This window comes from Dermacentor albipictus, chromosome 8 (assembly GCF_038994185.2).
Source record: "Dermacentor albipictus isolate Rhodes 1998 colony chromosome 8, USDA_Dalb.pri_finalv2, whole genome shotgun sequence".
Taxonomy (NCBI): Eukaryota; Metazoa; Arthropoda; class Arachnida; order Ixodida; family Ixodidae; genus Dermacentor; species Dermacentor albipictus.
This window is the reverse complement of record NC_091828.1, coordinates 104,730,235-104,755,145: the sequence shown is the minus strand read 5'-3', so window position 1 is coordinate 104,755,145 and position 24,911 is coordinate 104,730,235. Positions and strand designations below refer to the sequence as shown.

The 24,911-nt window shown below is 46.4% G+C and overlaps 1 long non-coding RNA gene across 2 annotated transcripts in view; it reads left to right on the top strand.

Moving 5' to 3' along the window:
* Positions 1-6,192: 6,192 nt before the first annotated feature.
* LOC139048942 (uncharacterized) overlaps positions 6,193-24,911 on the top strand; it is a 72,093-nt gene continuing 53,374 nt past the window's right edge. For both annotated transcript variants that reach the window (XR_011508036.1, XR_011508037.1), the window contains exon 1: positions 6,193-6,612. This is a non-coding gene — a long non-coding RNA (uncharacterized lncRNA). The remainder of the gene's footprint in view (positions 6,613-24,911) is intronic.

The window sequence follows — 24,911 nt, the reverse complement described above, 5'->3', positions numbered from 1 at the left end:
GATTACGATAGCAAGTTAGTAGTTGACTACACAGAGTAAAGATGGTGGTTTTATGGGCCATGTAAACTTGTAAGCATTAGGATACTAAATAAATTAAAAATGATGTGATGTGTAAGCGGGACTGAATGAGGACCTAGAAAGAAGCACACACACACACACAGAGGTCGCTGTCTCCGTGTGTGTGTTCCTTCCTACGTTCTCCTTCAGTCATGCTTACACATTTTATAATTGATTGAACGCAACAAGCCCGGCTACGTGTTTTTATTAAATTAACAAGCACGGTGTCACGGACGGACAGGTAAACATGAACACATCTCGCTCGATGAGCGCGGAATCTCGCTGTCAGAATGCCGGAGTGAGGAATTGCGGCACCAGCAGCGATCGCATATACCTTACTGGATTTTCTCGCTTCCACGCATTGACACTTACACAATGGACCATTGTCGGAGGACCTCTTGCTAGGCGCGTGGCCACAGAGTTGGCAGATGACAGAGACAATGCGTGCACTTTGACGTTTCCTAGGTGACACGGGCCTGGACTCACGCCTTTGATACCAGTTGTGTAACGTGTCATCCACCTCGTTCCTCCCATTATCATCCCCCATTGCGACCCTTTTTCTTCCCCTCTCACCCCTTCCCTTACGTAGAGTAGCAGGCCAGATGCTCCATTATCCGGCGGACCTCTCTACATTTTCCAATCATTAAAATACTTCTTCTCGCTTCCACGCGAACGAAACGTCGAAAGCACAGCGCATGCGCAGCTGCCGTCACTACGCGCACTCTGCAAACACCGCAAATCGCTTTGAAGATGTGGGCCGCGCAGACGGGAGGGTGTCTTCTACTCGCGGAGGACTGCGTGGAAAACAAGACCCCCCCCCCATTCCCTCGCCTTACCCCTGCGTCTCGCGTGCGATAGGAGAGGCTGCGCATCCGGCCAGCCTTCCTCACTCGCGCACGCGAAAATGAGCAGCATTCGCCGGGTCACTCTCGCAAGCTTTCACTCGCACTTATGGCACACGGCGCGCGTCGAAAGTTTTATTGCCCTTGGTCTTTATACGGAGCGTCACGGCGACGGCGACGGCAGAACTGCGTCTGGAGTGTCGTAGTAATTGCTATCGCAATAAAAGAAACTTAGTAGGGACTAGTAAATATATTGCTAGGGCTAGCTGGTTCGTGCTTGGTTCATGTTGGTTCACGAACGTCAGGCAGTCAGCGTTCGCAAAGAAGCCTCGACTAACGCTGTTGTCGGCATAGATTCAGCTGCCAAATGCGTGCACGATACTGAACCCCGGGATCAACGACATGCGTGAAGCCGCGTGCTGCTTTGTTCGTGGGGTCGGTTTCAATGGCTCTCGCCGCGCCTGTTGTCGCTGCATGCTGCGGCTCATGGTGCTCGCTTTCTACTCGACACATGCGAGACCTTTAGCTCTCCACGTTTGCACCTGGAGGCATAGACGCCTCTGCGACGGCAACGTTTATCTCTGAGCGTTGGCGCGGTCGGCTGTGCTCTGCAGCTTTTCAGCGGCCCATTACACAGACGTGAAACCTAGCGCCGCTGAACTCTTTATTGCCTCCCTCCCCCTTGCCAAAAGAATGGGGAGAGGGAGAACGCTTCCATCACGAGATGTGGCCCTTTTCTTCTGATTTTGCTGTTTTTATCAGGTTTCAAGATCGTCACGGAATGCTTTCTCGCTAACAGTTCTTCTTTTTTCCTCCAAGCACTGCGTCCACTGTCTCGTCCCTGCATCCGGTGAAGCTGCAATTGTTTCGCACTGACTACGGGGAACACTGCTCTCATTGGAATAAAGAAGAAGCTTGGGCGGGACGTAATAGAGTTCAGAAACATTAACTAAATGCTCATTGGGAATAACAGAGCATGTGCTCTTGAAAGCATGGCAAATGGGAAGCCACATAAAGCGGTGCTCGAGGGCGGAAACATGCTTAGTTCACGCGTGTTAGGGGAAATGATCACTGTGCCGTCGCCTCCTGCGGCTTCGCACAAACTTATTTCGTGCTTTTTTGAATGATCAGTTTTGGAAGACGCAATTGGCTCGTGCTATGACATTTTTTAAAGATAAAAACAAAAGAAACAAGGATTGCGGCTGCTGCACCTAAATAATAGGATTATCTCGAGGAAGGATAAGTCGTTGATCACTGGAAACTTCCGTTGCTCACTACGCAAAATGTAGCTTGTCATTTTCGTTTCTTCATTAATTAGGCCATCTATGCGTTCGATTAAAAATGAAGAAACGTCACCAAGTAAGTGCGGCAATTTTAAATGCTTTTACAAAGCTTAGACAGGCATGCGGTTGCTTTTCGTGCTTGCACACCTGCAGCCGTCATTGCCGCATGACAATACTTTCAATTCCTCGCCATCAAGTCGAGAGTCCAGAGCTGAAACTCGACAGAAATTTCCTTTTTCTTTTCCATTAAAGATTTTCTTCGGTAGTAATCGATAGCTTAGTGTAAAGGAAGTCTATTTGCAGTTCTAGAGTGCGGTACAGATATGAATATAAATTGGCATAATTCGCATTTTTACTTCGATTAACTTTCCCTAGCACAGGTCCATTGGTTCGTGGCATCAAGAACAAATATTCAGCTATGCTGCTCCCATTGGGCAAATTTATTTTCGAGATCAAATGCTTGGAACCGTGAGACCGGGGAACTAGGGCGCTCTGATGGCATGCAGTTATGCTGAAATTCTGTGTATGGTGCGTAAAGGCGAGCTTGCAAGAAGAACGAGCTGGACAACATAAACACCACTTTCCTCCTTGTGTTCGCTGTATTTACGTTTCTGCTTGCACACCTGCCAATACAGACAAGAAATCCCTGCCACAGCGCTCTTTCATTGCAGGTAGATTTATTCCTCTGTTTATTCTTACATAATAGCCAATGAGATTTGGTGGGGAATAGCTATGAACAATTAACATGAATGTAATGTGCTGTAGGGAAAAACATATGCTTATTTGAATTTATACAATTGTCCAACTAAGCTAAGCCTAGACATTGTCTTCGAGGCATTATTATTTACGCAACTTTGGATTTGACGTTCACCCTGCGTCGCACCGTCCATGGAGCCACATTTAACAGATTGGCTCGCACATGCCATTATGTACGACCTATAAAGTGAATATAGCGACATCCGAATTTTTGACTAATTAGTTTGTTGACCTAACGAAAATTTGAGATATACTGCGACATTCTTAAGACGGTTTGTTATCAGCAAATGTTGGTTAATTTTATATCTGCAGCAGCGAAGGAACATAAAGGCACCTTTAGCATTACCAACATTTATCCAGTAAGCGTACTACTCGCTAATGCGGCTATCCGGGCTGCGTATAGGGAAAGCATATCCCGTAGCCGGCGGGGGGTCAGAGCTGCGCACCTATTGGCTCTCGCCACAGGCCACTTCCGCAAGCATGGCGGCGCCCAGTTATGCTGCCTCCGACGTTGCCTCCGAGATTTAAGTTTGTTTACGCATCGACGCTGGGCTGCGCCCACGGGTGAACGCGATGCAGCGGTGACGCCCATTTCGTGACTGGAGCCCGCATCACTTGCATTGTGGCATATCCCATGCGCGGGAAGCAACTTGAAATTCTTTAGGAAACGCCTGTGCAACGTTGTGCAATGACTGCGTGCAAGCCTTGACAGCGCCACGCCTCGTTGCCGAAAGCCGCGTCTCTCCGTTTTTTTAACGACAAAAGCATTCATGCGGAAAGCGGACACACGCCACACCGAAAAGGAAGAGGACGGCGCCGGCATGATCGTGGAGCGATTTGCTGAGGCCAGCGTGATAACGACGACACGATAAGTTTTTGTTGCAGTTCAGTGTATATTTCCGAGAACGCTAGAGCGATCAGGTAAGACTTGACGTCGCGTACGTTACGCGGAGCGCGCACTGGTCCAAAATAATTCCACGCCGCACAGCGTGACTGAGACATGCCGCGCAGAATGAGAAGCGCGCATACGTTTGGAGGTGTGCGCCCATAAGCCTTCAAGGCGTGCTTCAAATCATAAGCACTTTCCTGTTGCCGCGCGTGTGGCTTAGCTCTGACGCTCGATTCTTCGGGGATATGATTTCTTTATACACGCTATTCGTGAGGGAAAACTGCGTGTCCAACACACAATTGTCTCGCATCTCATTGGAATAAAGCGTAGATAAAGGGGCAAGCTGTAAAACACCGAGTTTGCTGCGATTCCTCAGTTACAAAAAAAATATGGACAACTGCAATTTACGATGTCTTCAACGCACGGCATTTCTTGTGATATTTCTTTATACACGCTATGCATGAAAAAAAAATAAAAGCATGGAGCCAACACGTAATTGTCTGGCCTCTTACTTGAATGAACCGTAGTTTAAGGGGCAAACACTTAAACGCCTACCTTGCTGCGATTCTTCAATTATGAATAAAAAAATGGAAAACTAATTTGCCATGGCTTCAGCGCATGACACGTTTGTATTGCGGCGAAGCATTTTGTGTATTGCAGTGAAGCGAGTGAGAATTTGCACGCATACGCGGTGTAATCAAGCGAGCAAGCAAGCAATTGGGCGTGGCGCGAAATGAGGTGTCTTTACATGAAATGCGAGCGGTCATTCACCAATATTTCTGTGCATTGGGAGAAAGGGTCAGCTCGGGCGCAACTCTGATGCTGCCTATCCAAATACTATAAAACGCCGAAATGCTTTTGTCAGAAGATCCCTCGGCTGAATATATCTAAATTCGGTGAATTTGAGAGCGAAAGTTAACTTCTAGTGACTGTTGCAGTAGATGCTTTAATTGCAGCCTAATGTTAAATTGCAGAAAATTGGTAAGTTAGAAGCTCTGCAAACGGCATCCGTTAGGACGTCCAAAGGAGACAATTTTAAGCAATGATTGATATTTTACCTAATTTGTTGCACTGTTTACGGAGCTTTCGCCAACGTCCTACTCGCATAATAGTGGTGCATTTAAGCGTCATGTATAATACACCAATTTTGTCTATTCTAGATGCACTAGCTATTAGTGCAATCTACAGAATTGTGATGTCATTTACATTGCTGAGCTACATAGTTGTAAACATGACAGTTTCTGTTTGTGAAAATTCGCGACTCTCAACAATTTTCAATAAACACTTGAAGCAGCACTTCGAAAAAGTGCTACCAACAGTGACTAGGCTTTAATTTTTTTTTCTCAGTCGAATTGAATTCTGGGGTTTTACCTGACGAAACCATGACTTGCTTATGAGGCACGCGTAGTGAGAGATTACGGAATATTTTGGTCGCCAGAGGTCATTTAACGTGCCCCATCGAATTGTCGCCATCAATCGATGCCACGACCACGTGCTTAGCATCGTAACTCCATAGCCGCTAAGTCATGGCGGCGGGTAAACTTCTTCATTTACATCCAACAAGAAACCTCATAAAATTTCGTGCAGTGGTTGCCAAGAAACAGTATTTCTCTTTTACGTTATGCTTAAGTGGGTGCCACCTAGCTGGAGCTTCCTCTGAATTAACACTTCAGAGGTAAACATCAACAGACAACGTATATGGCGCATTTGTTCAAAGAAGACAATCTTGCCAAATTTCCTGAAAAATTTGCGCGACCGTCATGGGAGGCGGTCCTTATGAGTGGTGATGTGGACAGAGCTTACCATCTTTTTTGAAGTGTCAAGTTTCAAATTTCCAGTTTCAAGTGTTTTTCGCTTATCGAAGTCTGTCTGAATTTCGTGACGCGGGTAGCTTCATCGCTTCTTAACCTCTTCAGTCAAAAGCAGGGAGTCAGGACCGCCAGATAATTGTGTGGCCGTTATCGTGCGTCAGCGCTGGCCGACGGGCTTAGGATCAGCACTCTGCACCTAAAGCTTTCGTCGGCCTCCAAAGAAAGTATGATCTCTGCAGGGGTGCGATTATGACAACCCTACTGCTGGCCTTTTCCTGCATTGCTTTCCGCGCTAAAAGCTCGAAACGCGCATCAAGTCGAATGGCGGGGCATTTGAATATATAACCCTAAAGGCAGGCCAAGAAAACAAATTTCGCGCCTTTGAAAACAAAATGACGCCACTTCTTTTTTAACGGATATGGCGTCACATTATTTTTTTTCTTCTGCCGGAAGTGTTCCCACCACATACAGATGGCGCTAAGCCCTATGAACTACCGATGAACCGCCATATAGTGAACGTATGGGCTCCTATGGAAGCTTCGCTACCAGGTATATTTATCTTGCCCCTACTGCCGTGGCTGATGACGTCACTCAGATTTGACCAACACCTCCCATCGCTCGGACGTGTCCCCGGGTATGGCCACGCCATTCGCAAGACCGCGATTGCTAAGTCAAACGATCCCATGGGGCGGCATGCTGGCATTTCTGCTGCAGCCCGGGGAGGACGTGTTTTCTTTTGCATCAGTGAACTGCTGCGTAACGATGTAAAGTGTTTTGCCTTCCGAATGTTCACGTTAGTGTGCGCCTAGAACTCTCACAGTGGGGCGGTGCCACGTACCTCGATGCCGAGGTAACTACGACAAGGGACCGCAGGTTCGAGTGTTCGTGTTCCCAATGGACGACCGAAAAGTGACGTGGGAGCCTGCCGTTCGTCGAGCCGACATCAATATTCACGTTCTCTCCTAGATCGGAAGGTATGTGCACGTCTTCGCAGTTAAGTCATTGCAATTATGTAATTCTAGAAAAGAGCACGTCCAACATGTGCTCGGTACTTGCTAAAAAACAATGATTTCGCATATGCTTTTGACTTACTATATCCTAAGTCTTGATATTGCGTCGTAGGTTTACTTCTGGCTTGAATCATTCGCTTTGACTGCACCACTTTGCGGTCGCTTTTCGGTTGTCGAGTGGTGAGGGTGCTATCGCCGTCAGATCGCTCACGTGTCTTGAGTGCGGTCGTTCTTTCTGTAGAACCGCTTGGACGCGCTCACGCCCTCAGTAATCTGTAGTGTTTCCTCAAATGCATTTGTTGACCAGTGCTTCTTCGAGGAAGTTCGATGACGCGACTACAAAGACGTATCGGGGAGGAAGCTGTTCCTTGTTCTTCGTTTGTTTAGAGGCGAAAGTTCAAGCATTAAACACGAAGCGCTCGTTCCCCGAGTTCGCTTTCTTGCGTCGAGCGATAACAGTTAACATTTGTTTACTGGGGAAAAGCGTTCACCGGAAAAAAATAAACGACTACACGTGCCAATATATATCGTTAGGACCAAGGTAGGCTGAAGAAAAAAAAGTCCGTTCGTCCAGGGATAACAAGCACCATAAGAAGCAGAATGTTGTTCTACTTGTACACGCGCTATCATACGAGTGTCCTGTCGCTTTGAAAGGTATATTCTCAGAGCAGAAGTTTTATTGCGTGTTTTTTATTCCGTTTGCATGAAAACATCTTAGGGTTGTTGAACATTTGTGTGGTTCCCTTGGGCACCACGCCCCTCTTCTAACAGCTCCGATTACTTAGCTGAAGAAAGAAAGCTGGAGGGTGTAGGCTGTCGCGACAAGTGTTATGTACAACGTAGTGTATTGCTTACCGCAGCTCCGGCGGCATGTTTAAGGTATTATAATCACACGCCCATATCTGTTGCCGTCCTCTACTTCCTTGGACTGTCTACCGCCGCACTTCAACCACAATGGGATGCCTAAGCACACATCTCGACAAGTTCGTCCTTTTGTAGCTTGGTACATGTGGTCGATGTGAAGCAGTAAGCCTATAATACAATATCTGTTCAAGCTTTTTATTCAATGGTTCTCATATGTGTGAGCTCCATTTCGCCAACACAATCCCTGCCCACAGAAATGCTTCTCGCCTCTTTCCTGTAAATTACATAAAAATGATTGTTGTGTGTATAGCTCCTGTCTACGAAAAATGTCATGTAGGAATAACGAAAATAAAACGCTTCATGACAAGCTGGGAGAAAGGTCAGGTATAAATGCGATGCGAATGTTCGGAGGACGACGCCATATTTCTTGTAGCTGCACTGTTCGTCAGGAGACAACACGGTGCTACCTATTAGGTGAACTTCGTAAGGTCGAAGTGCTGGCAAAGACAAAAAAATATTGGATCTCAAAGATCGACGAAGCACACGATATTGACAGCATTATTTCACCTTGTGGCAAAATCTTTAAAGCTGAGACACAAAGGGTTAACCGAACTCCGACTCAGATATTGAATACACCAGCAACCGTATTTTTTTCTTTCGTTTTTTGTCGAACTTACTACTTTGCAGCGTTTCCATTACGCATTGAGATGCCTAACAAATTTAGAGCCTGTCCACTTGAAAACTTCCCAGGTTTTCACAGCGCGGCTGTCACACCGCTGCTATTACTTTCAGTGGGACACCGGCGTTTCTCTCCTGCTGTCAGCCACTGCTGCGCGAGCATGGAAGTATGGTGGTGTGCGCTCCTTGGGTCGAAATCGCGAACACACCCTTGATTGTTGAAGTTCCGGTGCGCTGAAGCCAAATTATTATGCTGAACCTTGGGAGTCGCTCTGTCGGTGGGTTCTTCCGTTCGTTAACGCCAATGGTCGCCGTACTTATAACATGCTGTTCGTCATTTTATGCGCTATCAGATGAAATACTTTGAACAAGTTCTCGAGTTAGACGTTCCGAATCCATTTTAAAATATAGACTCTCGTGACCCCAGTAATGGGCTGTTAGCGAGCAGAGAATATTTGCTTGTGTATTCCAGGCGGTTAGGTTATCTATGGAAGAAATTGTAATGTCATTCTACCATACACCAAGGCGTACGTCTGTAGCGTTTTGCAAGCATCTCAAGACTTTTCAAGTAGTTCTGTGTCCGCGGGTGTTGGGGATAACTTAGGAACGAAAGAGAGCATAGTCCGAACACGAAGAGATCCAGCAATGAAGGAGCCTGAGAGATCATAATTCAGCAGAAAGCTTTCTGAGTAAAGAAAACAGAAGCAAAATGACCATCTGCCAACGGCGACGCAAGACAATAGACAACCGGCCGTGACTCTGCAAAGGTCAGCTTGGTCAAGAAGTACGCCCCGAGTTCTGCGAAGCCCGTCTCACCTCGGAGGGGGCCGTGAAACCTGTGCGGAATGTGTGTGTGTAAACCCCCTACCCCTTCTCTCAAAGGCGGCCACGAGGACTTTCTACGAATTGACTGGTCGAACGCTTCCCTCACCGAGGGAACTAGGGACCAATGGAGTGTTCATAAGCGGCTGTTGTCGGCTGCTAGGGTGTGCTCGTACCCTGTGAGTGTGCTCGTCAGTGTGCTCGTCAGCTGCGTGCTCGTCAGTGTTTGCAGCTTCATGATCGTATGCTGTATGCTTCGTCTTGCGGGCTCCATTTGGGAGCCACGCTAGACTGTGTAAATGTATCTCTTGTCTAAAACGTAATTACTGTAAATAAACCCCGTACGCCTAGTTCCTCCCAAGTTTCTCCCTACGACCTTCAACCCTTACAAATGGTGGAAGCGGCGAGATCGTCCGACAACTCTTACAATACATTGAATCCCTACCACGACGCCCTGTCATTCAATGCATAAATCATTCTTAATTTAGGCTAATGCTAATGGCTAATGCATAATTTGTAGCGAGGAACGGATTGCAACAATAACAGCAATGAAACGTGCAGTACGCTAAAGCATATATTTCAATTCGTGCGTGTGATCTAGTAAGCCCACATGTTATTGCTTTTCTTTCCTCTTTCTTTTTGAGGCATCATGGTTATTCAAGCACCTAAACCGCAGTAGGAATGTCAATGCAGCCACTTTTGAATACGTTGCTCGCCCACGCCACATTGCGCTACCGCCAAAGTGGATACTGGTTCATGCGCATTTTCGGATGAATTTTTCATTAACTGAGCAACATTTTACAATGTCATGCAACAGTCCTGAAAAGCTTCATAATCAGCGTATGCCTTTTAATTTGCTTTTAGCACAAGTGGAGAAAGTAAGTGCGCCATTAGCATTGACCACATATACCTAGTAAGCGTAAAGCTCGCTAATGCGGCGGTCCCGGCTTGACAGCCTTTCGGTCTCTTCCAGCCAGGCTTAGAAACAGAGACAGCCCTGGTTGCGTCAGTAGGTACTAGAGCGTTCGACGCTCTTACGGCGTTCCCCACTCGCATGCCACATGAACGAGCGCGACTGGCTGTCTGTGCACTTATCTGTCGGGAGGCTGTGGTGATGTTAGCTATCCGATGAGAAAATAATGTTTCTGTGCACATAACCCATATGGGATCGTATAAAATGTCAAGAAAATCTGCACGGAGATGATGAACAACACTGTTGCGACAAAAAAATTGAGGTACCCAACAAAGAAATTCAAACCGGTCGAGATATGGGAAATGACGCTATAAAAACAATAATTCAGGAGCTCCTCAGCGAATGTATGGAATCTGGCTGAGCGAATCACAAGCGTTCGGCCGAGGAACACTACGCAGTTCATATATCAGCCCAACTTTGGCTCGAGCCTGTACAATGTTGTGGCTAACAAAGCAACCATGGTGCCTCACAGTTAGCCGTTTGCAACTAGCTCCAGTGGAGAACTTCCTTGTCGAATAATACAACTCAAAAACAAGAATGCATAGACAATTCTTTTTTTTTTCCATAAGTCATCCTGTTCTATTCATGTGGTTTTTATTGTAACAAGGCAATGCATCAGCTTATGGCGAAACTCGGAACAGATTGTAAACGACAATTTTACCGATCGAGTGCGCCTGAATGAAGCGAACTCTGGACACCCTTAGGTGCGGAAGCTTTTCGATAATAAACGCCACCAAACGGCAAATCCGTCTTGCGAATACCCGCACAGAGCTGGATGTTTCATCAAAGGGAAAAAATTGGCACTGCAGCGAATGTAGCGCGAAATTACGTAAAAACATAAAAAAAACACCCAAGGAACTTTGTCCGAGAGAAACGTTTCAGTTGAAGGGAAATCCGCCATGGTCTCGAGATCGTAACCGCGACCAACGCGTTTCCGCGGTGCTCGCTCTACCATCTCAGCTAAGCAGCAGTCTTGCAGATTGCGAGTGGAGGCTGAAATAATGGGCTACCCGAAACTTCAAGACGCTGAATACGACAACTCAGTTCCGCAATAGAACGCAAGTTGAAGCAAGTTTCATAAAGGGTTAGGAAACTGCACAGAAAACTATTTGGTTTTCTCATGAGCTTCGTGTTAAAGTAACGGCTGATGCCAGTTTTCATCTTTCTCGAAATATTGCAGAACCCACCGAAAGTCCGTAAGTTAGGTGGCTTGGGGAAAAGTACGGGTGTCTACAACTTCAAGTCAGCGTGTCGCGAGTTTCCAGTACAAAGTTTAGGCAATAAAGCTTTCTAGAAAACAAGGGAAGAAAACTGTATACAAAGAGTTTTCAGCAAGTTTCATGCATTTGCGCGAAGAAACATAATCATAAGGACAAATGTAGGTATTGTAGCAGCATGGATCCGATGTGTTTCATTACATGTTACTAGAGCCTTTCCGTAGCGGTAGTTATAGGTGAGCTTCACCGGTTGTAGAAAAACAACGAAAACCACTCTAAATTGAATTCCCGGATGCAAAGGAACGAAACCGTGGTCGCTATCGGCCGGTTGGCTTTATTGCAGAGTGGTAGAGTGTCAGTCCAGCAGCGTCTCACGGGGCGGACGGTTGAGTATTGGTTTCCTTGTTGTATTCGAGCATCAGGTGTCGCCTCACCAAGAACCAGCAATCGTCATTCATGCTGTCCAGTTGCAGACGGGAATCTTCGCAAGAATGGCAGACGACGCGGCGTTTGACGATGCAGGACACGTGCATGAAGGCGTCCATATCTCGAAAGCTCCTGACAGCGTCTCGAATCATGGCGGTTGCCTCGGCTCCGTTCACCGACGACAGCCGGTCAACCTGCTCCTGGAGTGTGCTGCGACGCTGGACACGTTCCAGCGCTTGGGACGAGGACTTGCAGCAAGGCTGCCAAAGTTCGTGAAATCAATACAGGAGTGTATGTGCGACATCGATTTCGCTGTAATGAAGCGGTCTGACTTTTTAACATGTAACGAATCGGCCTTCACAAGCGTGTCGCTCGTCTAATCGATGGGCGTTTCTCCTGCGCCCTTAGCATCAGCGTTGAGGTTGAGGCAGAGAGAGAGCGACGGCGAAAAAAAGAAAAAACACCACGTAACAGTGGCGACGAGGATTCTGCTGCAGCAAGGAAGCCAAGCAGAAGGAACCCACCACCGACCATGGCACACAGGCTACCGGAATTTGAAGACGAAAAAGATAAGTGGCAGGCGTATTTAGTCAAGGTTGAAGCCTATTTCGAAGCGAATGATGTGAAGGACGATGCTAAGCAAAGAGCCCTGCTGGTAGCTGCGCTTGGAACAAGGACAATAGAAATTTTGAACGGAAAGGTAGCCCCGCGAAAGCCTAACGCCCTGACCTACAAAGAAGTTGTGCAGACGTTAAACAGCTACTACGACCCGGTACCGAATGAAATTTCTGAAAGTTTCAAGTTCTTCCATCGCTGCCAGCAAGAAGGGGAATCTGTACATGCATTCATAGTGGCAATACGGCAAATGGCACACAACTGCAATTTTGGAACTATGCTGGCCAGAATGATAAGGGACCGTATTGTGTGCGGCGTCAGATCCAAGAATGTGCAGAAGCAGCTGCTAGCGAGGAAAGATCTGAATCTTGAAGAAGCCGAGGCTCTTGCCCTTGCCGCAGAGAGCGCTGAACGCGATTCGCAAGGTATTGTTACAGACCAAGAACAAGCAAGATTGCTAAAGCTCTCTAGACAATACGAATCGCGCGCGAAGTCGCAAGGCGTGCAACAATGCAAATGTTGCGGTAGACGTGGTCACAAGACCAATGCTTGTCGACAAATCAAGCGGAAATGTTACAAGTGTGCACGGCCAGGGCATTTAGCGAGAATGTGTGCGGCAAATGAACCAAGCAAAATGCTAGCAGTAACTGCTCAGGCGACGGAAAGCGAAGAAAGTGATAGCAGCGCGTCACAAATCTGGTCCTTGACTACCACGCGCTCTCTCATACCGCCCATCAGGAAATCGTTCGCGTGGAATGGCATTGAAATAACGATGGACATCGATACTGGTTCCCCTGTTTGTGTCATTCCCAAGAGCATTTACAAATTGCACTCTCACCGATGGCCGCAGCTACAAAAGGCGGAAGTGCAGCTTTCATGCTATCTCGGAAAGTTGCCGCTTCTGGGAGCACTGACAATGCCAGTTTCCTACGACGGTACAACAGTGCAGTGCAGTCTGACAGTTTTACACTGCAATGGCCCCAGTCTATGCGGTCGGGACCTGCTGAAAAAATTAACAGACGAACGCATTCAGGTGCTGAGCGTGTATTCGACGGCTCCTGTGCCAAAACAAGCCTTGGAGGACGTGCCGACGCTGCTCCAGCAACACTCCGACCTTTTTACAGAAGGCGCTGGTCTCATGAAAGGACCGCCAGCCCGACTGCACATCAAGGCCGGAGCAAACCCCAAGTTCTTCAAGGCAAGGAAAATTCCTTTGCACTTCGAGATAAAGTGTCTAAGGAGCTTGACAGATTAGTGTCAGCTGGCATAATATCTCCAGTCCCTCATTCCGAATGGGCAACGCCCATCGTGCCAGTTTTGAAGAAGGACGGAACAGTGCGCATTTGCGGGGACTTCAAGGTTACTCTAAACCCTGTGTGCGATGTTGAGCAGTACCCCTTGCCTGTCATAGACGATATTTTTGCAAACCTGTGTGGAGGAAAAAAATTCAGTATTTTAGACCTTCGCGATGCTTACAATCAGGTCGAGCTAGATGAAGATTCGCGGAAATTAGCAGTGATAAACACACAAAAGGGGCTCTTTTGCTACAACAGGTTACCGTTTGGCATCGCATCAGCTCCAGCGATATTCCAACGGAAAATTGAATCTGTGCTGCAAGGACTAAAAGGGACCCAGGCTTATCTAGACGACGTCCTGATAGCCGAGAGCAGCGTGGCTGAAAACGTAAACCTGCAAGCTGTGCTACAGCGTTTCCGCGAGAACGGTATCAAGCTTCGTGCCGACAAGTGCAAGTTTGGTGAACAATCAGTGACATATCTTGGCCATCGTATCGATGCTGAAGGGCTACATCCACTCGAGAAGCACGTGGATGCAATCAGGCTAGCCCCTTCACCACGAAATGTTGCTGAGTTGCGATCCTTTGTGGGAATGGTTACATTTTACAACAAGTTTTTGCCAAATCTTTCCACAATACTTTCACCCTTGTACAGCCTTCTTGAAAAAGGTGCAAAATGGGTTTGGCACGAAAAAGAAGACGCGGCATTCCAGAAGGCCAAGGATGCTTTGTGTTCAGCCCCATTGCTAACGTACTTTAATCCGCAGCTTGAGCTGATGTTGGAATGCGACGCGTCACCTTACGGTGTCGGTGCTGCCCTTTTCCATCGAATAAATGGTGAAGACAGGCCAATTGGTTTCCGATCACGAACGCTCACCTCAGCAGAGAGAAAATACTCCCAAATTGAGCGCGAGGCCTTAGCCCTGGTATTTGGCGTGACACGGTTCCGCGATTACCTGTTGGGACGGGAGTTCACGCTTGTAACGGACCACCGCCCCTTGTTGGGCCTTCTCAGACAGGATCGTCAAACTTCTGTCATGGCTGCAGCCCGAATTCAGCGCTGGGCGCTTTTGCTCGGGGCATACCAGTACAAGCTGATCTGTAAACCTGGCAAACAGATGCTAATTTCTGATGCTCTAAGCCGTTTGCCTCAATCGCTGCAGGAGCCGCTAGCGGAAACCAAAGATCTGTCGGAAATGGTGCTTAGCATAGACGAATGGGACCAGTCAGCGGTTTCCCACCAGGAGATTCAAGCACTCGCAGCAGCTGACGTTTTTTTGCAGACGATATGCAGGTACGTGACTGAAGGGTGGCCCTCCGTCGTAGAAGATGACAGCAGAGAAATGGCGGAATTCTGGAAAAGACGACACGAATTGTCTGTAGAGAAGGGGCTGTTGTACTGGGGCCATCGTGTGGTGATACCAAGGGAGGCGCGTGGGAAACTGTTGAAGATGCTGCACGAGTCTCATCAGGGGGCGTCTACCATGAAGACAAGGTCGAGGGCTAGATTTTGGTGGCCAGGTTTAGATCGAGACATCTGTAGAATGGCCTCAGACTGTCGAAGCTGTGTGCAGGCTCTGCCCATGCCACCTGCGCGGAACCCCGTTAGCTGGCCGATTTCGCGAGAGAGGTGGTCACGGCTGCATGCCGACTACGCAGGGCCCATTGCAAACAACATGTTGTTGGTAATCGTCGACGCACACAGCCATTGGCTAGAAGCCATTCCAGTATCTCGAGCAACCGCTAAGGCAACTGCCGATTGCATGCGAACCTTGTTTAGCAGGTTCGGTTTGCCCCGCACCATAGTTACGGATAACGGTACGCCCTTTACCGGTTCAGAGTTTGCTGTATTTGTGCAGAAAAATGGAATCGAGCATATTCGCACCCCGCCTTATCACCCTCAAAGCAATGGTCTCGCCGAACGGGCAGTGAGAACTATCAAGGAGGGCTTGAAGAGAATGCCTCGTGTGGAGTTGGAAACTGCCTTGGCTAGAATTCTTTGTAACTACCGAAATTCGCAACAGGCTTCAGGGTTTTCACCGTCTGAACTTCTTCTTGGGTACCGCTTGCGTACAAGACTAGATATGAGTCTTCCTCCCAAGAGCCACGAAAAGCCCAAGGATCCAGCGGCTGATTCCGCCAGTTGGTACTTCGCCCCTGGAGATGCCGTCTATGTGCGCAACTACGGCATAGGAGAAAAGTGGACACCAGGCAAAGTAAAATCGACGAGTGGTGCCCGTTTAGTCACTGTGGCTACCGAGGACGGTGTCGTTCGACGACATGTCGACCAGATCCGGAAGCGTTCATCAGACACAGACGGAAGCAGAGAAATATCAAGTCCTGAGGAATCGCCTCCGACGACCTTAGGGGCACCGATAAACGAGGCTCAAGACCCTCCCGAAAGGCCTGTTCATGACCTTCGTCGTTCCACAAGAACCAGAAAGCCAGTGGAGCGCTACGGCTACTAGGGGAAAGGAATGCTGCAGATAACCTATTCGGAGCCACGTGCGCCTCTCCGCGCATGCGCCTATGGTCCCTCTTCTTTCTTTCTCTCTTTTCTCTTCTATATATATTTCCGAGCTGGAAATAAAGCGCCGTCTTTTTGCTCTGCGAATCGGCCTGGATTTCATCGCGTAGCTACCGGCCTTTGGCCGGTAGAACGTAACAATTTACCTCAGGCGTAACTCCCATTTCGGCTATTCAAATACTTCTAAAACAGATATTTTTTTTCTGAGAAAACGCATTGGCCGATTTCAACCACCCTGCGTGCATTTCAGAGAGTACGTTACGTTCTAGCGACTGTTGAAGCGGATGCGTTACCTAGAGGCTGGCTTTTTTAATCGCGGAAAATCTGTAAGTTTTAAAGTAAATAACAACACCAAGTTTACAAATCCTTAAGGCTGTACCAGAGCAGATACCAATGTTAGGTAAAACGCATCCCGTAGAACAACCAAAGCGCACAAGTTTAGTGCATTCATATATATTTCACGTAATTTGCTACACTCTTTACAAAGTTTTTGCACTATTCCTACTAACACAATAGTGGTGCTTGTAAGAGTCATGTATAATACACCAATATTGTGTGTTTTAGATTTACTGTTAGAGGGTATTTACGGAACCGAGATCTTGTTCTTCTTGCTGAGTTAGAGATGTAAACTTAATAATTGCGGTCTATGGAAAATTTGCGTTTTTGAACACTCTCTAATAAAAGAATTAACACTATAATTCAAATGTTCGCTAGTAACAGTCACGAGATTTTAGCTTTTTCTTCTAATAGAAACGAACCTCATCAAATATGGTATCGTGGTTAGCGAGATAAACCGTCTCTCCTTTGCCATGTATTAGGTAGGAACCCCCGAGCTAAAGCTTCCTCATCAAGTACACTTCAAATATGAAAACCTACAGACAGCTTATCTGACCCATTTCCTCACAAATTAAAATCTTGCGAAACTTCCCGAGAAAATGACGCAGACATATTGGCCCACCGTCCGTATGCGTGACGATGCGCGAAGAAATTAAAAATATATTTCAAGCGTCACCAAGTCCATTTATGTAGTTGGTTTTCTATTTAAAGGTATAGTAATAAAGAGAAAAATTTACAATTCCTTGTTAAAAGTGGTCCTATCCACAATACGCAAAATAAAGCATTCATTGTGCAACGAAAATGTAAAAACCAAGAATAAAGGACTGTTGAATCATATGCAAACTTCTCAATTGTGTAAATAAAGCTTTGGAAAAAGCTTGGCGTAGACACTGCGCTATAACATTCACTTCCGCTGCTTGGTCTACAGAAATTTTTGGTAGAACCATTTTTCTTTTGCATGCAGCCATCACGTCCCTCTGCATCCGGCCATGTTTCTTGGTGCAGAACCGCTTTTTAAGGCCCAAGCAGTCGTCGCTTACTTGAAAGATGTTGTGCTACACGTGATAAGCCCATTACTTACGTAGTGCATCCTCTTTCAAGAGGATACCTCTACGATAGTTTTCTTTGCATAGCACATGCCTCTAGGTCCTTGGCTTTCAAGGGCTCTTGTGAGGCAGAAGTGCTCTAGAAAATTTTAGCATCTGACATATTTTGTATATTGTACCATTCTGTTCCCAATGCATTTTAGTGTTCATATTACACGTCAATAACCATTGCCATAGTTTTATTGCGCGTATATTTTATACAATTTACTCAAACTCTTTCAGGCCCCTATAAAGCCACGTCACATTAAATTCACAGAAACTATCAGACCAGGACAAACTCTTTAGCACTAGCATTGCGCTCTGTGGCCGTTCCTGGCCCTTGCGCCATTAAACATCAAACATCAATCATATCTAACCAGCATATCATTATATGCTGGGTGCCTGGCCACAGGACCATCGAGGGTAACGTTCTGGCGGACGAGATGGCCACGTCAGTCGCATCGCAAGCTGTTAACCCTAACGCTGAGGTGCCTGTCATAGATCTGAGGCTTTTCTTGCGAACGAGACCACTGACCACGCATGTGGGATGCGGAAACGGATAATAAGCTCCACCTGATAGGACCACAGTTAGGATTCTGGCCCTCTGCTACAAAATCGCACCGAACCGATGTCCTATGTTGTAGTCTCAGAATAGGACACACATTTAGCACCCATAAATTTCTACTCACCGGAAGTGAGCCTCCATTGTGTGGTAGATGCGAGGAGAGGCTGACCGTGCTCCACGTCCTCCTGGAGTGTCGGGAAGCTGAATCTGAGAGAATGAGACATTTTTCGTTAGCATACAGGCAGCACACTCCGCTTCGTCCTGTAATGTTTCTCGGTCCAGAACCGCGTTTTAGTACAGACACAGTCCTAGGTTTCCTCAGAGATGTGGTCTTACATGTTGTTATTTCCATGCATTCGTAGCGCTTCCTCTCTTTAGAGGATGCCGCTGGGATAGCTGTACTGTTTAGCACATGCCTCCAAGCCCTTGTGTTTTAAGGGCTCTAAAGAGGCAGTAGTGCTCTAGCATATCTTATAACCTGATATATTTTTACACATCGTATTATTTTTCTGAAATGCATCTTATTGTTCATAGCAGACGTCATACGTCATCGCCATAATCTTATTATACAGATTCTACGCACTTTAGCGCGATTATATTTAGGGCCCCTTCACAGCCCCCCCCCCCCCACGTCACACCGATTTCATATAACCCATAATTACACTGCGATCACATCACCAAGGACATCACGCCTGGCCCTTGCGCCATTAAAGGGACACTAAAGGGAAAATTGATTTCTTCTGTATCAGTAAATTACCGTTCTACAACACCAAAAACACCACTCTTGCAACGATAAGACGTTCGGTAAGCCAGAAAAAGCACAAGAACGAAATACGGGTTGCGACACCTACTTAAGTTCCCGCACCTGGGGGCTGAGACGTCTTGGATTCTGATGGCATCTTCTATGGCCTACTAATTATATATATCGGTACAGATTGACTACAAGGTGTTCTAAAGGAACCAAATATTAAACATGACAAGTTTCGGGAACCATTATACAGTCAACGCGGCCCAAATGCGAAAACATACTTTCGAATCCCTGACGTCAAGCTGACGCCCCGGCGCTGGGGTTTCGGCGCGAAATTCAAGTGCTGATACTTGGACCTTCATTTTCTCGTCAAATAATCAAACTATTTTTTAAATGACTGCCTCCAGGGTTCTCCAACAATGCTTCATTAGTCTAAACTGATTTATTGTTTCGCTTTAGTGTCCCTTTAAACATCACTCATCAATCAATCAATCTGTACGCCTGATTCTGTACGCCTGAATCAATCTGTGCGCCTGATCTGTAATGATTACAATGTTGGGCTTCTGTGCTAGAGATCCTCTAATCCAATGCTGTCGTCACACAATTTTATTTAGGTTCATTAGTTCAAATATAGAAACACAATATTCGTTGGAAATCACAGCTAACTACAACGGAAATTTGTCAATAAGGCAAGATTCGACAATGTCAAGAACTTATGACTCAATTGCCCGGTTTCTATATAAACTAGCGCCAGAGTTCCTTGTACTAATTTCAAATTGTGGCTTCTGCACGCCAAATTCCAGGATTCAATTTATTCGTTCATGTGATTATTGTACGAAACTCTTGCTACAACAGGGCGTATACCCTCTCGGAATCGTTTTAGAAAACGTTGTCCCCGTTCAGACGCAGCGCCCTCTAGAATATATTCAGACCTGCTCACTCTTGCCGTGGCCTCTGACGTCACTCAGTTTTGACCAACACCTCCCGTCGCGCGTACGTGTCCCCAGGTATGGCCGCGTCGTTCGAGAGACCAGGAATGACCTGGCGATCCCCTGAAGCGGCGCGCTGGCGTTTCTGTTGGCGACCGAGGATGACATGTTTTCTTTTCTGCATCTGTGAACTGCTGCGTCACGTTGTGAAGCGTTTTGTTTGCCAAATGTTCATGTTAGTGTACGCCTACAAAGTCTATTACATTAGGGCGCTCTGAAGACATGCAGTTTTGCTGAAATGTTCTGTAGTGATGAAATATAACGGGCTTCTATTCTTTGCGCGCACTGGCATGCATGGAAGAAGAACGAACTGGACAACACAAACGCCGTTGTCCTCTCTGTACTAACGTCCCTTTTGGCACACCTGCCGTTACAGACAATGAAACCCTGCCACATTGCTTTCTCATTACAGGTATATTTCTGTGTTTAATCTTACATAATGGCTAATGAGATTTAGTAAGGAAAAGTTGTGAATAACCTATAGCAATGAAATGTGCAGCATTATACTTTACACAATCGATCACGTTAGTCTACACGCTGTATTCCGAGACATTCCATTTCTACTACTGCATTTTTCGTCTGCACACGTCACCTTAGAGGACGTCAATGGAGCCAACTAGAAATAAATCGGCTCGCACATGTCACTACACACGACATTCAAAGTTTATATGGCAGTAACCGCGTTTTTCAAAAAATAATTTTATGAATATTACAATCTCTTGAAACCTTCTGCAACCGTCCTAAGAAACTTCCTTGCGAGCACAGGCCTTTTAATCTACTATCTGCAAACACGAAGGAACTTAAGCGCGTCATTTCGTTTCGCCGCATTTATGTAGTAAACGTATCCCTCGCTAATGCAGCTGTCCCACCTAGGCGCCCTTTGGGTGTTTGCCTGCGGTGCGTACGTACACTCGCGCGCAACTAAATCCGTGTGGCATTGAAGGGAAAGCGACGGGGGCGGAGCTTCTCTGCACACGTGTTACCACGCCAAGCAGTCCGCCAGCGTTGGTCAGTGCTTTTGGTTGCCCGGGAAAGGAGCTCAATCGACGCAGCTTACACGTCCGGTGATCTCGCGTTTGCCCAGACGCGGAAGGGAAAAGCCGCAAAATAAGCAAAAGGCTACATTCTTTTGTGTGCTTTGTCTTATTTAACGGTTGCTAACAAGGAGATTGTGTTTTCTCTTCCCGAGCTTAAGCTAACGTGAATGAAAACACTGGTCTCCTTTCAGAAGCGCTCTGTCTCGTTCCCCCTTTGCCTCCCTTGCTTTCCCTTCATTGCAACAGAAAGTTGTCCGCGAGCATAGAAACACTGAGACAGCCCGGTTTGGGTCAACACCTTCTGGAGCGTTAGCCGCCTCTGCATCGTTCCCCACTGACACGCTTCTGGGACAAGCCGGATGGGCTCCTTGAGCACTGGTTCGGCGAAAGCCTGAGGCAACGTTAGCTACGCGATGAGCAAATAACCATTCTGTTCACAAAAACATGATGGAATGGTCGAAAATGAGAATAATATCACCAGGGAAATTTCTGAGAACGCTACACGAAAAAAGTTATTTCAGAAGTCCCCGTCAAGAACATTGAAACCGGAAGGGATGTCTTAGATTAGACTGTAGAAGCAATAAATGAGGAGGTCCTCAGCGACGGGAGGGAAATCGGCGGAGAACGTTAAGAGCGTAGGACCAATTGGCTGTACGCAGTGCATAAGTCAGCACAATTGTGCTGACCAGGCTCGAGCCAACGTTAACGTTGGCTCGAGCCTGGTTCACAAAGCTACCGCGAGGCCTCACAGCAGGCCGCTTCCTACTTGCCTCACTGCCCACTATCTGCGTCAAATCGTTTTGGAAGTACAAAAAACAGCAACAAGCAAGTGCATTGACTACTTTTTTTGTAAGTTGTCCTTCGCTCCTTCGCCCTTCGCCCACTTGAACGCATACATAACTGGCTTTTACTGTTATTTGCTATCCCATTCTTTATCACATGCGCAATATGGAATGAGTGCGCTCTGGAAGGACCACCGCTGCATCACAAACTATTTTTTACGCTGTAGCATTAAGAACACTACATTTTAACAACAAGGTTGATTTTGAATCATTGCCCTAAAATGATGCGAACAATTCCCAATAATTTTGAATGGCAGCATCATTGCGTTCATTTCTTTATTTGTGAAAATAATGGCCGTTATCTTCACTCAACCTAACAAGACCATGCTAAAGAGTTCATAATATTAGCTTTAAGGAACTCAGTTTTTGGATGTCCTATGTTCTGTGAGTGCAGCCTTACGCACGATGTTCTTGTTATACTCTATTCACCATTCACTTTTGCAACACCGAAGTGTTTTCTAGAACTAAAGCTGGAAAATGGACTTGCGTAGGAAAATATTTCTGCTTAGCCGAATATTCAAATAATGAAAGGACTTTCGCGTAACCACAAAATTACAGTCCCGCAATCATATGACTCAGATAATTTCTGTGCTGCTATCATATATGGACACTTGAGATTTTCTTTCGTACTGCTGACTGATCTCAGCCACCTTCTTCAGGTTTCATGGTATAGGAAAGATTGCAAAATGATCAACACATCCCTGAAAGGAATCTCTAAAGAATGATGTTAGCGCATTATTGCACTGCTTCATATATATACAACGAAGCCAAGTATTTTTCGTGAATCACCAAAAGCACAATACGTCAATAAAATTAATAATTGTGATGAACGGGGAGTGCGGACGCACCCATCGTGCACTTGAAATGTGCAGTCACTAATTTTGTTGCAGTGCAAAAAAAAGTTAGTATTCACATCATCAAAATATGTATACCACATTTACGATTTCGATACAACCACAGAACATATAGGCTTTAAAAATATTTGAGCCGCACGCGTTTATGAAAATAAGTAGCAACTTACGGCCAATGCGATGCGGCATCCACATCCATCCACACTATTGTGATCCAGCCAGTTTCTGCCAGGCGGCTACTCTGCTCTCTCTCGCAGCCAATAGAAGCAGGAGACGTCGTCCGATCTCATTCGATTTCAGCGACAATGATCCTCTGTTCATCTTTTGGCCGAAACTGTTCCGAACGGTTTCTCAAAAAAGTTCCCCTTCTTGTTCTCTTCCAACATCGCTGAAAAATATTCTTCTGCCCCCTGCACTCGCCAATGATTTCGCAAGATTAAATTGAAACAAAGCATTGACAGTTGCGTCTGTCACACTTTAGAGACTTTATACCTTATGATGAACGCGTTCCTTCAATATACGGCTGAGGGCACAATATTCGAGCTTACAGTAGACTGTTTGGGATATAGCCCCTTTTGAAAGAAAAATTTTGGCACATAGAGATGGTGTTATGATACGCTATGCACAATAATATCTCTGCAAAAATTTGAAGACAAGGTCGGCTGAGCGTACTTCACACCGGTGAAGCGTATCTGGGTATCTTGTATGTTCTTCCGAAAAAAAAAACAGCCCCTTCGCGCCTGCAGAGGGCCTTAGCGAGTCACAAAAGTATCAAAATGAATGTCTCAAGAAGACGAAAAGCAAGTGTGATTCGCAAAGTAGTTAAAAATTACGGCATGGGTCTACTATTACTCGAAAATTAACCGCATTGCATTACACAGCTAAAATGAGGCACCGCCATACATAAAAAAGGTTGATGCAAAGAAGCCATCCGGCCCACTTTTATGCAAAGGGGATAGGTTGTATGGACTAAAAAGCACTGGCGCTGCGAAACTATGTTTGGAAGGCAGCTCCGACTGCGGCCTCGGGAAGCGAGAAGTAGCCGCAGAGTATGTAAATATTAGGGCAGGGGCGTTGTTTGCTCCAATATAGCGAAAATTAACCTCATTGGACTACATCCCTGTAAAGTGTGCACCACCGTGGATATACGCACAATGAGGCAAAGCCGCCGTACAGCACATTTTCCTGAAATGGAGCGAGTTTCCTTGGACAAACTAGGCATCGCGCAATCGAACTAGCCGTATCCTGAAGGCGGCTACAGTTTTCTCCACAAGGAGCGGGTTTACTCTTGAAATACGTAATATTACCGGTGCGGACGTAATTGCCGCCAATAAATCCAATATTAAGCGCACTGCACCCTTGGCAATACAATCTCCCGGATGGGCCCACTTGGTCTCGGATTGAAAAAAAAGGGGAGAGGATAAACCAAATGCCGATGCAAAAGAAGACAAGGTAGGCGCAATTGTGCTTCCAATAGGACATGGCAAAAATACAAAACGAGCGAATGATGAACATGAACAGGAACTGCATAATACGAGCGGAGCATTAGACAGTCATCTAACCTAGCATCGTTGTGCTCAGTGCCCCCTCCCCCACACTCAAAAAACGAAAGGAGGGGGAGTGACCGCTTCCATCACAGGGTGCGGTGCTTTTCTCTGGATCGTCACTTTATTTTTTAGACTAGGTTTCAAGATAGCCACGTTTCGCTTCGTCCTAGAGATTTGTTTTTCCTCCGAGCACGGCGGCCATTTTCTCGTCGCTGCCGCCGATGGGGCCGCGATTGTTTCGCATCGACGACGCGGAATCCTGCTCTTGTTGGAACAAGAAAGAAGATTACGCCTTACCATACAAAGTTCAGAAAGTTTACTAAATAGTCATCAAGAATAAGAAACGGTGCATGTCCAGTTGAAAGCGTGGCAAAGGGGAACGCACATGCAGCAGCAGTCGATCACAGAAACAGAGTTCGTCCGTGTTTGTCGAGCACTGTGCTCTCGCCACATGCCTCTTCGAATCCGCTTATTTCGTCGTCACTTGGATGAGACGTTGTGGCAGACGCCACTCGCTCATGGTTTGAGTTTTTTTCAGTAAGAATACACCAGAAACAAGAATCACGGCTGCTGTCTCTAGACAACTGGAACATTTCGAAGAATTATAAACAGTTCCTGTTTGGAACATTCGGTTCTTTCCCTCACAATGTATAGTCTGTAATTTTCTTTGCATTATTAGTTGACCTTGACTGCATTAGATTAAGAAATTACTAAATATAAACGAGCAATTGCGACCATTTAAATTGCCCTTGCAAAGCTTAGACAGGTGTGAGGATGCTTTTCGCGTTTCTGTGCCACCACCTGACATTGCCTCATGACGAGGCTTTCGATTCTGCTTGATGAAATG